General features: G+C 42.0%; 1 protein-coding gene across 2 annotated transcripts in view; it reads left to right on the forward strand.

Annotated features, from left to right (window-relative positions):
* The first annotated feature begins 49 nt into the window (after nucleotides 1–49).
* ATP13A3 (ATPase 13A3) overlaps nucleotides 50–15,272 on the forward strand; it is a 51,701-nt gene continuing 36,478 nt past the window's right edge. The window contains exons 1-3 of one of the 2 annotated variants that reach the window (XM_015871701.2): nucleotides 50–223; nucleotides 1,228–1,277; nucleotides 4,143–4,315. The gene's annotated coding sequence lies outside the window, so the exon portion shown is untranslated. The remainder of the gene's footprint in view (nucleotides 224–1,227; nucleotides 1,278–4,142; nucleotides 4,316–15,272) is intronic. The other variant, XM_015871700.2, reaches the window with a different exon arrangement.

Below are 15,272 nucleotides of genomic sequence, written 5' to 3' on the forward strand. Positions count from 1 at the left end.
CCTGTTCCGGCGGATCACCCGTCACTTCCGTGCCCCTCCCTGCCCCCGCCCAGCGCGGCCGGCGCGTGGAGCCGGTTGGCGGCGGATCCGGTGGCGCTTGGCGTGGCAGCCCCGCGCACGCCGCCGGGCGAGCGGGCGGGGGTGGGGGTAGGGCGGGGGAGAGCCGGTCCAGGGCCGGTCCCGCGCCCACCCGCCGGGATGGGGCTCAGCTGAGGCAACGCCGGTGAGTGGGGGCTGCGCAGGGTGCGGCGGGCGCGGCCCGGCAGGTGCGGAGCGGCCTCTCGGCCGGCAGGTGCTGCCCCGCGGCTCCTAATGCGGCGGGATGGGCCGCGACACGTGCGGGGCCTTAACGGCGGCACCCGCCCCGGGGGGGACCTTCATTGGGCTCCGGATCCCGCCCGGCCCCCGGGCGCTGCGGTTCTTCTGCCGGTGACCGGGAGCCGGAGGGAAAGATCCCGGCCGAGCGAGAGCGCGGGGGAGGTCCGGGCCCTGACAGCCACCGCCGCGTCCTTGAGCCGCTGCGAAACTGCAGCCTGCAATGAGTGCGGGAGATGGAAGCGCTGCCAGGCCGCTCCTTAAAGCAGCAGCATCGATCGGGCGGCATTGCCGGGTTCCAGAAAATACCAGGGGTGCACTTCGCTGTAATAAAGGCACATGTTGGATTTGTGTTCTCCTGCCTGGTGGAATTTGTGGTTTACTGTCCCGTTGTACTGTTTATTTTCCATAATCAGTGATAGCGCTTCCAGCTTCAGGTACCTCTCTGCAGCTGGCAGCAGAAATGAGGATTGCTTTGCTTTGGAGCTTAGAGCAGTTCCAACGTGATGCTAACTGGGTAAAACACGGTTCCTTTTTTTTTTACAACGGTGGGATTTTGAAATACTCAGGGGAAGAGGCAGAAGAGCCATGTGCTGCCACAGTGGGCCCCAGGGGCTGTTGTCCCCCTCAGCTGAGATAGCAAATCCTCCAGCAGTGTGGGCTGTTTGACATCCAAACTGCTTCATGCACTCACTGCTGCTGGCTGTACCCACTGCCTGCTTCCTCTTCACGTGTGGTGACTGAGAATTTCATTCTGGGTTTAGAATTCTTCAGAACGTTCTCTTTGCTTCGTGCACTGACTAGAACCATGTAGTATTTGCTTTGCTAGTGCAATTATGATCAAATTTAATGCGTCCTGTTCATTTCACTGACTCTTCTTTTATTCTTGGTGGTTTGTTTTTCACTTTGCAGGTGACTCAGCCATTGGATGAGGTTTGTCCACACACTGGCTCTTCAGACAGGTTAGCAATATTTTTCTGCCATCAGTTTTCACTGTATTCGAAGGAGCTGCTACTTTTCATTAACATAAATCTGACTGTTGTAACGTACTACATTTCTACTGCTGAACTCCAAACTTCTTGAACTTGTGGTTAAAGAACCTTTTTGGTGTTATTTTAATACAGTCCATGTTACGAGTCATGCTCTGCTGAGCCTCCTGTCCACACATATTGCTGTCATAGGTGACCGTAATAGACCTTTGACTGCATGTGCAACGAGGAAACTTTTGCCTTGGTGTGTGGTGTGGCAATAAGGGCTCTCCTGCCTTTCCTGTAAACTGCTTTTTCTTTTAGTTAACTGCAAATATGACTTGAAGCCTTTCAGAAAATGGGTGAACATTTCAGTTATGATGGAATAAGTGATTCAGAAGGCCTATAGTGATACAACTGAGTGCAGACTGAAGGCCTCCCAGGTTCAGGCTGGTACTGCTGCTGGAAGTGAACTCTTGCTCTGACAACTTTTCTGCCTCTGTGCTCTGCCAGCTTAAGTGTTCTGTGGCCTGGGGCAGTGTGCAGCCCAGACACAAAGTTGGAAGACTTGTGTCTTCAGGTAAATTGCAGATGACGTAGTGTCATCAAAACCACCTTCCTATTTAGTGTATAATTTGCTGCTACTTACTTCTCTTTTTCAGTATGTCTCCCCTTCCAGGCTCGATTAGAGTCTGTTGGTTTAAAAAGCAGTTTGTAGGCTAAACTGTTGAACAGCATGTTTTTATTGCCCTCTGTGCGTTGCTATTACTAGTTACTCCTTTTGATTTGATGTTGCTTGGATCCCTACAGTGCTACTATTACCATGGTAACTGAGTGTCTTAGTCTTTTAGAGCAACTCTGTCCAACTTCATATGCACGTAGGGTATCACATTTGATTTTAGTATGGTGAGCTGTGTGCATTTCTAGATCTTTATTTGCTCCTCTTCCATCTCCTTCAGAATCCCTTGCTGAGGTTTGGCTCTCCATGTTTATTCACCTTTCCATTTATCCCCTTTCTGTCCAAGGTCCCACAAAGCTCTGAGATCCTGTCAACTTTAATTTTGGTTAAGGCTGACTGTACCATGAGAAAGAAGCTTAGTGAAAGGACTGCAAGGAACTATGCAGACTCAGGCTCCAGTGGAGCTGTTGGACAGCAGCTGTCACTTCCTGAGTGCCTTCTAGAAGCAGTGGTACTGTTCTAGGTTCTTTGCTTGGTTTCTTGCAGTAGTGTCCTACAGACTTCTCAAGCTCATGCTCTCATCCTCTTTGTTAGCTGTCTTCCAGAGTACATGTTTGTTTCTGTGGTTTATTTTTTGTTTGTTTGATCTTTTCCCCTCAGGACGGTTTGATGGCTGGGGCAGGCAGTAATTCATCTCTAGCTGAAGGGAGAGGAGTGAAGAGCACGAGCTGTGCTGGGTCAGCTGGAGTGCAATGCCTACTGTTGGAGGACGGGCATGTAGCACAGGGGGAAGTTACATCATAGTAGCTGAGTGAGATTGAGAAACTGTGATTCAGTCTTCTTCTGCTAGCATGCCATGTGGCAGGCATTGTGCATCAGGCAAACTCTTCTATGAATTCCTATGAATATAAGGAAACCTTAAGAAACATCAAACAAGCAATAAAACCCCCATTGACGTGGGTCCCTAAGATTAATTTCTATCTTGTGCCTTAAGGTGGTAGCATGACTGTCTTGTGTGTGGAATACAGGGCAGCCAACATGGCCCATATTCTTAGTGGCAAGGAGCCAAATTCCAGTTATTCCAGGGGCATTCTATGGAAAGGAGTTTTTATTGTCAAAGCCATCTTGCAGTGGGTTGCCCGTGTCATAGAGGAAATTTGTATGAGAACTGGGAATTGGCATGGAAAGGCCAAATGTTCATCATGCATAGTAACCATTGACTTCTGCCTTCTTCTTTATTCAGATACTGTTGAGCGTATTTCTGAAGAATCCCAGCAATGGATTTCTTTGATTTGTCTAGGATCTCTTGTAGGAACCAGTGCTCCTGTTTCTGAGTTAGAGGTGTCTCCAATAGTTTTGTCAGTGAAAGGGGAGAACACGTTCCTCATTAAGCATCAGCTTGTTAAGGACTTGGTTGCAGTTGGCATGAAAAGAAGAAGTTGCTTTCCTGTAAGCCACGGTGGAAGAACATTCTTTGAGTAATTTTTGTAGATCTTTTACACGTCGGGAACTAGAAAAACGGACTTTCAGATTTCATTTCCTCTGTATGCAAAGTGTTAGCATAACGCGTGAAAAATACTTCATCGTTGATTTGGGTGGACTCATCCTTTGGATTGCTTAAAGATTTGCATAGGAGAATTGAGTAGGTACTTCTGTGTGCTTTTGTTTGAGCATGGAGTATAGTAGGCACAGTGTTGTTTAGTATGTCTGGTGCTTTTCAGTGAGGAAGCAAAACCCCGTGGTTTGATTAGTGCTTCAGTGTGGTTACGTTTCGCATGGTAGAGGAGTCTATACAGCACAAATCCTAGTTCAAGGATTCTAATTTCCTAATTAGATGTTTTAGAGAACATTTGAAGTTATGGTAATACTGAAGTGTTTCCCTTTCACTGTTATACAATGAACTAAAAATAGTTTTTCATTCATTAAAAAAGCTATTTCCTTTGTTAAGTAATCTGCTTAGCAAAGAACAAAAGCTCAGTTTGTAGTAAACTGTAGCTGTATTACGGCCTCAAGTCTGACACCCTTATTCCTCAGTGAAATAGCACAGCAAACTTCACTGTTTGGGAGCTGAAAGGCAGCCTTAAATAACAAAGGATTGGTTAGTAGTTATTGTTTGGGATTTATGAATGTTGTCCACATAAAAATTTGAAGCACTCTCTCTCTTTTGTGATTTAATCAAGGAAGTTCAGCACTGTCTGCATGGAGCCCTGTGTGTGAGGTTGGCAGGGCATCCACGGTCGAAATGCAAATGAAGTAGCAACTAACGAGGAGCACAGAAGTGACAAGGTTCCTGTGAAAGTTCACTAGTAGGAGAAGGAAGATTGAAAAACGTATTCTTTATTCAGTGGAGAAAGTATGTATCTACAGAAGATGCAGACCATTAAAAATGTTTGTTACCTAATTTGCTTGTCCTCTCTAATGTAGTTCTGTGCAGATTAATCTTATTAATGCTTGTTTGAATACTTGTGATTTTGCACTGGATTGTAATGACATTAAATGTATCTTCATCAGCTGGTGAGCTTCAATGTAAAATTCTCAAAAAGGCTTTAAAAAGCTCAAAAAATGCTGAAAGGTTACTAGAAGTACACCTAACTACTAGAAAACTGATAAGGGACAGCTCTTAAGAGAGTTGAGATTGAAGTGAGTTGAAGAGAAGCTTGATGTCTGACAGTTCGCAATGCCAGCGGATGGAAAAAGCTGAGATAAACAGGCAAACATTCTATTTTCAAGTGCTTTGGAAGATAAGTAGCAGCGGAACAGCAGCATGAACTGTTGTGTGCGGGAACTAATTGCATCAGAAGTCTAATATTGTTTTATTTCACAGTAGAAGACTTTGTGGATACGGTGGAGGCAGTCGTGGTGTTGCCTCTTTATTTTTAAACTGAGATTTTTCACATTTTAATGGACTCGTAAGTATAGGGAGACAAGGTAGGGAGAAAAGTGGACTTTGAGAAATGTAAAATTGGGTAGGTGATCCTGGTCAGAGAACAGTAATTAATGATTCAGCATTGAAATGAGGTTATATTGACCGTTTCTGTCCTGGATATGCTGACCTTTCGTGAAAGCACCAGTCAAATGGCTGATTAAATGTGCTTGTTAAAAGGCAGTGTTGGAAGGCACACTGAGAGTTTAAAATGGCCTGAAAAATACAATGAAATCCTGCAGGCAGATGCAGAGAACTGCACAAGGCAGGAATTAGTAGCTGTGCAAATGGGGAGTGAGGACCAGGGGGTGTAGTGGATCACAAGTTGAACATGAGTCACTGTCATGCTGTTTTCAGAAAAGGCAAATATCTTGCTGGGTTGTTTAAACAGAAGCAGCGTTTGTGACATGTAAAGTTTACGTCTTTTGGCTTTGTTTACCGTTGGTATCGTTTCAATGAGCAGACAGAATCCGAGTGACAAAATGGACGAGGAATTTGGACCACTAGGAAAGAGTTCAGAGAAGAGAAATGCAGATGATTGGAGTTTGAGGAAACAACTACATAAAGCTGGAAGAAAATCCAAGTCATTTTAGCAATAGATGAGGTTAAGGGGAGTGTAATGGGTTTAAAGTATTTAAGATGTGTAAGAAGAAAATACTCTTTTCCATTGCCATTGTGGGCAGATTGACATGGGATTAGATTTCCTTAAGGAAAGCACTGGTTATGCTTTCAACTTTCTTACAGTGAAAATAGTATTCTAAGATGTCTTTTTTATTGGTGGCCATTAAGAAGAAGTTAGTATGTTGAGAAAGGCAAGTACAGTTGCTTTAGTTTGGGGAAAAGACCAAGCTCTGTTTGGCTGTGCCTTTTCTCCCAAGTTGGTGGATACTAGTTTTAGTTTGTGTTGGAACATGGAGGAGAAAGTGCACAGTATTCTTTTTTTTTCCATCATCTGGACATACCAAGTGAGTTTAGACCTTGCAGAACCTCAGCTGGCTGGACTGCGCTTCTTGTATTAGTCTGGAAATACTGTGTTCTTGGTGTTGCTATTTGCAAATAGGGCAAGTTGCCTCGTGCTGTCAGGAATCTCAGTTGTGGAAGTGCTACAGGATAGGAGTGTGTCAGTAACTTCGGGGCAGCAGAGCTTTGAGAAATTTTCAGTTATTCTTGAAGTTTCAGTAGTTTCTGGTAATTGCTTTATACTCCAATGTTAGTGCTATTGCTTCTAATCATACTTAGAAGGGTCCACTGTTGGCTTTGAAGATCACTGAAGGGTGTGTTCTTCTGTACCTGCACCAGTACAGGCAGCCTGAATGAGCACAGAGTGGTTTCAAAGGGGAAAGTCTAAATTGACAGTGTAGCCAATCTATTTTATGCATCATTATTTTCATGCACTCTTACAGTTGCTTTCAATTGCTTGCATATATTGTCTGTCAAAACAAAGGATCTGAGTATTCCTTCTTTGTCAGTGATTGATTTTCATGGCAATTGGGATGTGTGGGAAAAAATGAATTTGTTTCTATGCATTTTGGTGTCATCCTGCACTTCTGAATCAGTGAGAAGTACGGTGTTGGAACTCTGTCCTTTAGATCTGCCACAGCGATTAGATTCAACAATAGCAGGAGCTTATCTTTGGGAGGATACGTTTAGTGCAGCGGTAGATAGCAGGAGCTGAAAGTTCAGTGATGTAGATAAGGGTTGGCTTCCAATAAGAGAGGTTGTACAGTATCTTGCAGTTATATTGCATCACCTATGTGACTTTTCGTTCACTCCATAACAGTATTTATTGAGCTGTACATCTTTTAGGCACAGGTGAATTTCCTTAAGTCCTAGTTTGAATTGCTCAATATTTTCTTTGAGCAGAAGGATGGTTTTTCTGATCTCTGCTTCTCAAATAGAAGAACTATTTGTATAAGAAGCAGAGGAACCTTACAACTTTGTGGCAATGGCAAATAACGTTATTTGCCAGTCTGGCTGCTGTCTAAAACTGGTACTTCTGTCACTATAGCAGTCATCCAGGTCTGTCAAGCCAGCAAAAAGTTCTTTTAAGGCCAACTGGTAATTCAAACAAGTACATAAAAGGGCTGTTGAATGTGCAGTCTTGCAGAGTGCATTCCTTGGATTAATGCTATCTTCAGTTGGTCCACTTGGCAAGGGCTACAAAAAGGTTGGGTACTCTTTCAAGAGAGGGTTTTGACAATACTTTCCTGCATCGTAGGCACGTTTCATTGCCAGAAGCAAACTATTGAGCCTCAGTACTGGCAATATTGAAGGCCTGTGATCTGAAAAGGCAGTAATGGTTTTGACTCCAGTTTGGCTTTTAAAGCCTGGGTGTCCAGCAGCGAATGTGTGAAGCATGGCTTCTGCCTGTTGGTTGTCCCGTGTGATTGTACTGCAGTGAGAGCTAACTAGTGCTTGGCAAGGTCAGTCTGGATTGAGGGCTCCAGTCTGGAGGAGGGACAGGTGGAGTGTCTCTGACTGAACAGAAGCACTTGGAGAACCACCGTTGTGCAGTCTCCTTTGTCTGAAGCCATACTTGGGCTCCCGCCTTGGTAAGTTTTGTTACTTCATCTACAAATTTTGTTTTTTATTTGCGGTATAAATTGCTTATGGCCATGTCTTTTTCCAGTAGAAATGACTTAGCTATAGTAATGTTTCACCACAAATTTGTGTGCTCTTTGTGAGGGACTTTGGTGAAGAATAACTTACGTCACACTCATTCTTCTATCCAGCTAACTGCTTCCCCTGAGAGAGAGCTGTTGTCAGCAATGAGACTGTTGGCGTAATTGCATCCTGTGTATGCATTATGAAGAATGTTGGTGCCCCAAGGCATTACTATGCTATGCTAGTAGCATTTTTGACACCAGTTTTTAAGCATGTACTGCTTTCGGTAGTGATTATCTGATGCATTGAGTGGCTACTGCTTCTGCTGGAAGTTGTTCGTTTATGTAACTCCATTGGCAGAGTGGGATCACAGTATTATTTTTTCTCATTTTTCAGCGTTAAGTAACTTTGTTTTGCTGTGTCTGCATCAACAGACAAATATAGAATGCCTCTGTTTCTTTCTCTTCCTATTACTGTACAGAACTGTGGGAGGCAGTGGCGTATTAAGTGCTGTGGTCCACTGTCCAGCTGAAGTCAAGTAACACTTGGCTGTAGCATAGATATGGTGGGAGGACTTAGGTTAGTTGGCCAGTGACTGTGCTGGTTTGCCAGCAGCTCTCAAGATGAGCTGTCTGTATCAGGCTAGGAATATGTTGGTGCATAGGCTGTAAAAGTGCTTTCTGTTGGCCTGTTGCTGGATGGTTGCCACCTCTTTTAAAAGCTCGTTTTTCCGGGAGATGCTTCAGTATTGCAGATGGCAAGCCACACTTTGGCAGCTGGTTGGTAAATTCATGTGATGGGGTTTTTATGGTGTATCATCTTAGTGTTTCACTGTATCTTCACCTCTTACCTATTCTAGATTGCTGAAATGTGGGTTTATCTGTGCTGTAGTCCATCAGTGAACATATCCTGATGCCTTTAATGCTATTTTTTAAACCTAAGTTTGTATTCCTTAATTTGAAAGCCTTATCATGTGTTGATTAAATACATCATGTAGACTGGAAGCTGATTATGCATTCAAAGTTTGCAGAGGATGGTGGCAGTCATTACCATGCTTTAGAAAGCTGACTTCTGTTTTGACATAACATTTCTGGAAAACAAAAGCTGATGGGGAAGATCTGAGTAAAGCATCTGGACCAGAGTTAATCTGCCAGGGCTGTTTCTGAGTATTTGGCTAGGTAGCAGTGATAGTCCACTTAGAAAGGTCAGTGATACAATTAATGTACTTAAAACCAAGACTGAAATGTTGAAATTAAGAAAATATACTATCCTCCTTACAACACAGAAGACTGATTCTGTTGCATCTCCTGATAACTTTTAAGATATGTTTATAGATTGGGAAGGAAAATAAATCTGAGCAAGGTAGCTCAAATACTGGCATCGATGTTGCAATACATTTAAGGAGAATTTCTACTTTGGGGTAATTATGCAACTTAAACATTAAATGTATATGGAGTCGTGGTCAGAAGTCATTGCTTATTGGAAGAAGACCTTCACTGACTGTCAGAATCAGTGCTGAGAGACTGCAGCAGTTGAAGGGAGATGGAGTGTCAGATATTTGCAGTCTGTTTCTGTTCTACAGGAGTTGTATCCCACTGCTGATACTGTACAAGTTCTTCCTAAGATTGTATCCTTTAGATTGTGCTGTTTAAGGACAGCTACAAAATGTACTGTGGAAGGTTTTTTGTGAATTCAGTTAATTTCACTGATTATAGCAGTTCTTTGAGGGGAAGATTGTTCACTAAATAGCTAAAGCTCTTCTGGGTCTTAAGGACTCTTCTGAATGCCTGGGACATCATACTAGATAGATAAATGTTGGCCAGTGATTCAAGTTGTAAGTTACGGTCCTGAACTCCTGTTCTCTTCTTGCTTTTGTCAAACTTAACCTCATGGACAGAGAGTATAACTTCCCCCTCTGTTTTCTCATCTTACCTCATATGGTAGTTTTGAGAGTAGGTTAATCATTTTCAGGAGCTAAACTGTCAGGCTATATAAACTGCTAAGCATGAGAATATACTGATCCACAGCAGCTGAGCCTCCGAACGGAACTTGATGCAGATTTTTATTTATTATTTTAGTTATTAGAATTCAAACAAGACATCAAGTTTTCTGCTTTACGTCTTGAATCATGTTTTGGTGCACCTTTTAACTTTAATCTGCAGCACTGTTATATGATATTTATAGCTTCATCAATGTTATGAATGTATTTCTATTGCATACGAGGTCTTTCCACTGAAGCATTTCTGCTGAAGTGAATGGTGTGAGCTTCATGCTTTGTATCAATTTATGACTTTTCTTAGAAGAATTGTAATTTCAGTAAATGTCAGAAAATAAGGGTTTAAGTGCTGAAATTTAGCAGACTTGTATGGATGTATTTTTATATAGAAGTAATTTTAGGAGTAAATATAATTTAGTTGGTTTTTTTTTAAATTAATTTGGAAGGCTGCATTTAGCAGTTGCGTAGCTGTCCTTCAAAAGCATTAACTTTTATGTCATGGCTGTAGAAAACAACAGCTCTGCCTCATTCAGAATGATCAGTAGAGAACAGAAAGTGCTACTGGGCTATGTTATGATGAGGGAGAAAATAAAGGCACCCAAGCACTTTGCTTGATGGTAACGAATGTGGCTGGTTCCCTAAGTGTGCCATTGTCATGGCTGTGCCAACTAGATGCACCTTTAAAGAAACAAAGGTTGAATGTCTGAACTTCTAGCAGCAACTTCGACCCTTGTAATAGATCAGGTTTTACTTGCTGATCTCCTTGTAATTTTATTCCGATGTTCTGATGTTAACCTCAAAAATATTTTCCAAGAATTCAGAGGAAGCGGAAAAAAAGTCATTGCCTCCTTTTACTGAGCATCCATACTGCAAAAGCAAATATATCCCAGGAAGCAGATACTCCATGCGGCACAATAAGGCGGCAGCCACACAGGAAAGGCTGGGCTCTTGGCACAGCCCCTGAGGGGAAATGCTTCCTTGAAAGGACCCATTGTTGTTGGACTGGGGTCTTTGGGCTTCTGGTTCTCCTCTGGAGCTTGTGGTTCCCTTGGTGCTCGGATAGGGCATCATTGCCATCTCTGTTATCTAGCCATTGTAGTCTTGTTCAACCAAATAGAAGGACTGACAAGTTCATGTCTGTTGAAAGTGGAGTGCCTTTTTGGAAGCAGCTTCAGTGCCCAGCTATTGAAGGTTAACGGTGTGTGTAATGGCACCATGCCTTACTCAAGGTATTTGAAATGGTTTTAGCTTTCTTTTCCAAGAGTAAATAAAATGTGTTTTGTCCCTGTTGTAAAAAACTCTGAGTTATGTTACCATCTAGTGTACTCTTCCAAAAGAGGAAAGAAACATACGTGTCTAAAGTAATTGTATGTTGTGTTGGATTCCTGAGCTGTGGATCAGACCCTTTTTCCCATATGGCAGCCAGGTAAGGGATCCTGACATTTAAAAAGAAAACAAGGAACAATAATATTTCAGTGTGTCTGTGAGCTGGAGCAAGCTCTGGAGAGCGTTTGCTTTTGGTGCTTGATTTATCAGATGAAAATGTTCATTAATGGGAGTAGCTGCTGCTTAAAGTAAGAGAAGTGAGATTCCACAAAGACAGAATGGTGAAGTGCTGTCCTGTGTGTGACCAACTGGTTTCATAATTCCTCATATAACTTCTCAATCTGTGCATGTGCTGCAGTGGTAGCCAATTTTTATGTGATCTGAAAGTATCTGAAGGATTTGAGGACCAGCTAGAAAGCCAGTTTTCAGTATGCTATTGGCTGTGGCACTTTGCTATTATGATGTATTATTATACTGAGATTATTGTTACTTGTAGAATTATCTCTCCTTAATGTAGCATGTATTTTACTATAAACATTGCAATTGCTATTACAGCCTGCAGAAAGTATACTTTACAAAGAATACACTCTACAAATGTAAATACAATTTTGGTTTGGAGATTGTTGGATACAATGGTCTTCCTTAAGCCTAAACACAGAAACAAAAGCTTGTATTATAACAGAAAACCCAAGATGGGAAGTGATAAAATAGGTATTGAGTGGAGGGCTTTGTTAAAAATTAGCTCGTGTACTTGTAAAATTTCCATGTATTCATGAAACTATTATGTCATTCTTATTGTTAGAGCTGGGTTAGTTGACTAAAGTGTTAAGCTTTGTTTGTGGTACAAATTATAGCCTTAACTCACTTTAAAATATAGCTGGAGGATTTCTGGTATTCCATAGTTCTTTGAGCTAATGTTTTACCCAACTGTTTATTATACATGATGTGGTTAATTCCATATTTACAGGTGCAACTACAAGCTATGAGAGATCTGTAAATGGCAGGAGCTTCCCTTCATATGAGGTTCATTCCTCAGGTACTCTTCAGGAGAGCATCTTTTGCTTCTATAATTTGGGTTCCAGATTTACAATAAATGTTAAATTTATTTGTAAGGCTTTTGGCATTACTTTAATTTAAAGACATAATAGTGTATGTTGAAGAATGTTGTGACCTTTGTTTTTTGTGGTCGTAAAAATGCGATATCCCCAGGATTTGAGCAAGTTGTATAACAGGTATAAAGTATGTGATCTGTGTCAGTTTTGAAATGGTACTGAGTGACATGGCTTTATGTTCCAGGGGCAGGCAAAGACAGGATCTTGTGCGTGCTGTTGTTCTTGCCAGCTGGTGTGAGAAGCCTTTAGCCTCAGATGTGGATCCAACGTGTAGAATAATCTTGTCTGCAAAAAAGCATCGCATTGGTCATAGAAACCAAGTGGGAATTGTCACTGTTGGTAGGACAGTCACAGTGTGCATCAGAGATGCAGGAATGCCTACTGTGGGTAAATCTGTGTTCAGAAATTCTGTGGAGTCTGAGAAGCTGTAAAAAGTTGCTCTGGAAGCTTCCCTTGGAGGAGATGCCGTGAGTGAGGGATGGATGTGTCCTGGTGACAAACTGTTTAGAGGCAAGGAGGTATAATGTGGGTTTTAGCTGGGCAATTTTATAGCCTTTAGAAATAACTCTGAGCATTTGTAATTCCAGGTGTGCTTTTAAAAGAACTGACCTTCGTTCATTTTCAGGGCTTGCAGGTTGTGTCAGTCTTTTCAAAAGCAGCTGCTGGAGAAATTTTAGGAAATAGTACATTATTTTTGTATACATTAAAATAGCACCTCTTATTTATTATAGGGGAGGGGACTGGACTGTAAGTATGGGACTGTCCTCCAAGACACTGAACTGAAGCCTTGGGTTTAGCTTATGAAAGCTTGAGCTGTTCCCTTTAAACTTTCTTTATTCAGTTATTTTAGTGTGCAATACACCACGTGTTGCAGTTTGGGAAGCATGCTCCTTAATCATTTGACTTCGTTTCTTTTCTTACCTCTTAACCTGGTGTACTTGTCCATTTATTTATTCATACAGCACATTTTGAATGAACTCAGTGTTTCAGACTCAGCTTTTTGGATGTTGTTTGAGGAACTCGCTGGCAATTGGCATAGGCAGGAGCTGCAAGCTCCCACAGTAATAGCTGATAAGACTTTTCCTTCTATTTTTGTGGACCCATTTATAAGCGTGTTTTTTTCTTGAGCATGGCCTTTTAAATTATACCTAGAACTTCTTTTCTCTACTTCTAGCAATTCTGACATCAGATTAGATAGTACGCACACATTGGAAACAACTTGCTGAATGCAACCTTGTGTGGGGAGGGCTGCCAAGTGGTGTGTAGACCTGGCAGTCTCTGGAGCAGGATGGCAAAGGAGACCTTGGGATGAGAACCAGCTTTTTTCTCCAGTGAAGAAATATTTCTGTGGACTGTTGTGAAGGTTCATAATCTTCCTGAAATAATATCGAAGGATCATTTTTGTTGTCTTTAGTGCTAGTAGCTGCATAAGAGGTGTATGTGTGAGCATACAATAAGATTCAGATTTTGAAATTGCTGACTTCAGTGGAGGGCCAAAAGAACTCACTTCTGGTTTGGAAACCTTGCTGCCATTCTCTTTGGTTTTGAATTTCATAGCTGCCAATATGGCAGAGATGGAGCATCAGCTGGTGCCTTGGGTATGTAAGGCAGTCACTACCACTGGTAGGTCCATCAAATGGAATGCTGAAAGCCTTTGATGTAATGCACACAGATCTGTTTTGGTAACTACTGTGAATGTGTGCAAATGGCATGCTGCTGATGAATAGTGCCTGGTAATGGACGTTGCCTTTGTAAGGTCTGCCACCTTGGTTTGGTGATTCCTTCTCTTGGTAAAGGATTTGGAAGAATGTCTGTAAAGTGCAGAAGCTCTTAATTTCCAAGACTTCGGCTTCCTATTTTCAGAACAAAACAGGGTTTTTCTGTGCTTTGACAGCTGGTCAGGGTCCAGCTGGATGTCTGCTCTGTAACAGGTACTGCCTACAGTTAAGGACTGTTCAAGAAACTTTTAAAAGTTAAAGATCTGAAAGACCCATACTGAAATAAAGCTATTTAGAAACTTAATTCACAGCTCTGAACTTGAAAATGGTGTTTTAATGGAGAATGTATTAATTGTTATTGACTTCTGGAAAGGAATGTTTAGTCTTTCAGTGGTCTCTGGCAATACCATAATGGAGCCTTTTGGCCCCAGGAAAACTGGAAGGTGATGGTTTTACAGCACCAGTGCTGATTTCTGCAGTGTTCAGGTGGTGACCAGGTTACCTGCTTCAGCTTTATAGAGCTTTATTCCTAAAGCTCTTCTAGCTTGTGCGATCACTTTGTTATGCACTGTGATGAACTGCAGAATGTTTAAAGTGAGAAACGTGTGTGTATTTTTAACTGCTTTCTTCATCGCTGTTTTTCAGCTTAAAATGAATTTTGTTGTCTTTACTCGGGACAGCTGTAAATACAAGGAAGTGTTTGGTCAGAAGCACATATGCTTTCAGCTATGCAGATAGTATCAGGGCTCATGCACAGACCTGAAACTGTCTGTAGGATCCTTGTGAGGCAATTGTGGTTTGAATAGAATGAGCTGTACTGGCAGGCTGATGCCTGGAAGCACTGCCTCTCTATGAGCCCAATTACAGGATTGCAATTGTTCGTGCACAGCAGAGGGGGGGGGAAAAAAAAAGCACAATCCAAGCAGTGCCAAATTTTCTTTGATATGTTAATCTTTTGATAACAGTTTGAAAAGCCCTTGGAGACTTTTTTTAGATTTTAGACAAAATAGTTCATTTGTCAGGACTTCCCTTCTAGATAGGGTCGCAGTTATTAAGAACGGCCTCGCTACTCATGATGGCAAAAGCAAATGCAGGGGACGGCTGCAGGACTGCCTGGTGGTAAGGGAAACTTTACTTTGCCTTGGGGTTTTGTACGGGTCTCTGAGAACAGTACAATAGGAGATAGGTAAGAAACAAGTTTGTAAGTTCAGCTACTGGTGTATTTTAAATAGATGAATGATGATAGACTGTAAATGTGTGTGTAAATACTTGTGTTTTCGTATGCATGTTTGCATTGTACTTAAGTCTTGAGCTGTCAGTAAGTTTTATTTTTATCACCAAAACTTATTCTAAGTTATCCAGAAACTGCAGGAGGTCTCTCACTTCTGTTTTTATATCTGCAGTCTTTACAGCCCTGGATGTTTTTTTCTTGCTATTGTGAAATTAGCAGTAGAAATGAAAAGAAAAACAAAACAACAAACTAGAAGAATGAACTGTTAGCAATTACAAATGCTAGAGCTGAGTTAGTTTTTTAAGGATTATGGGCTGGGACAAGTGCTGTGGAGAGCACAGGGAGGACCTCTCTACTTCTTCCCTTACAAAGCAGACTTGAAGGGTAATATTTGAACCGG

This window comes from Coturnix japonica, chromosome 9 (genome assembly GCF_001577835.2).
Source record: "Coturnix japonica isolate 7356 chromosome 9, Coturnix japonica 2.1, whole genome shotgun sequence".
Lineage (NCBI taxonomy): Eukaryota > Metazoa > Chordata > Aves > Galliformes > Phasianidae > Coturnix > Coturnix japonica.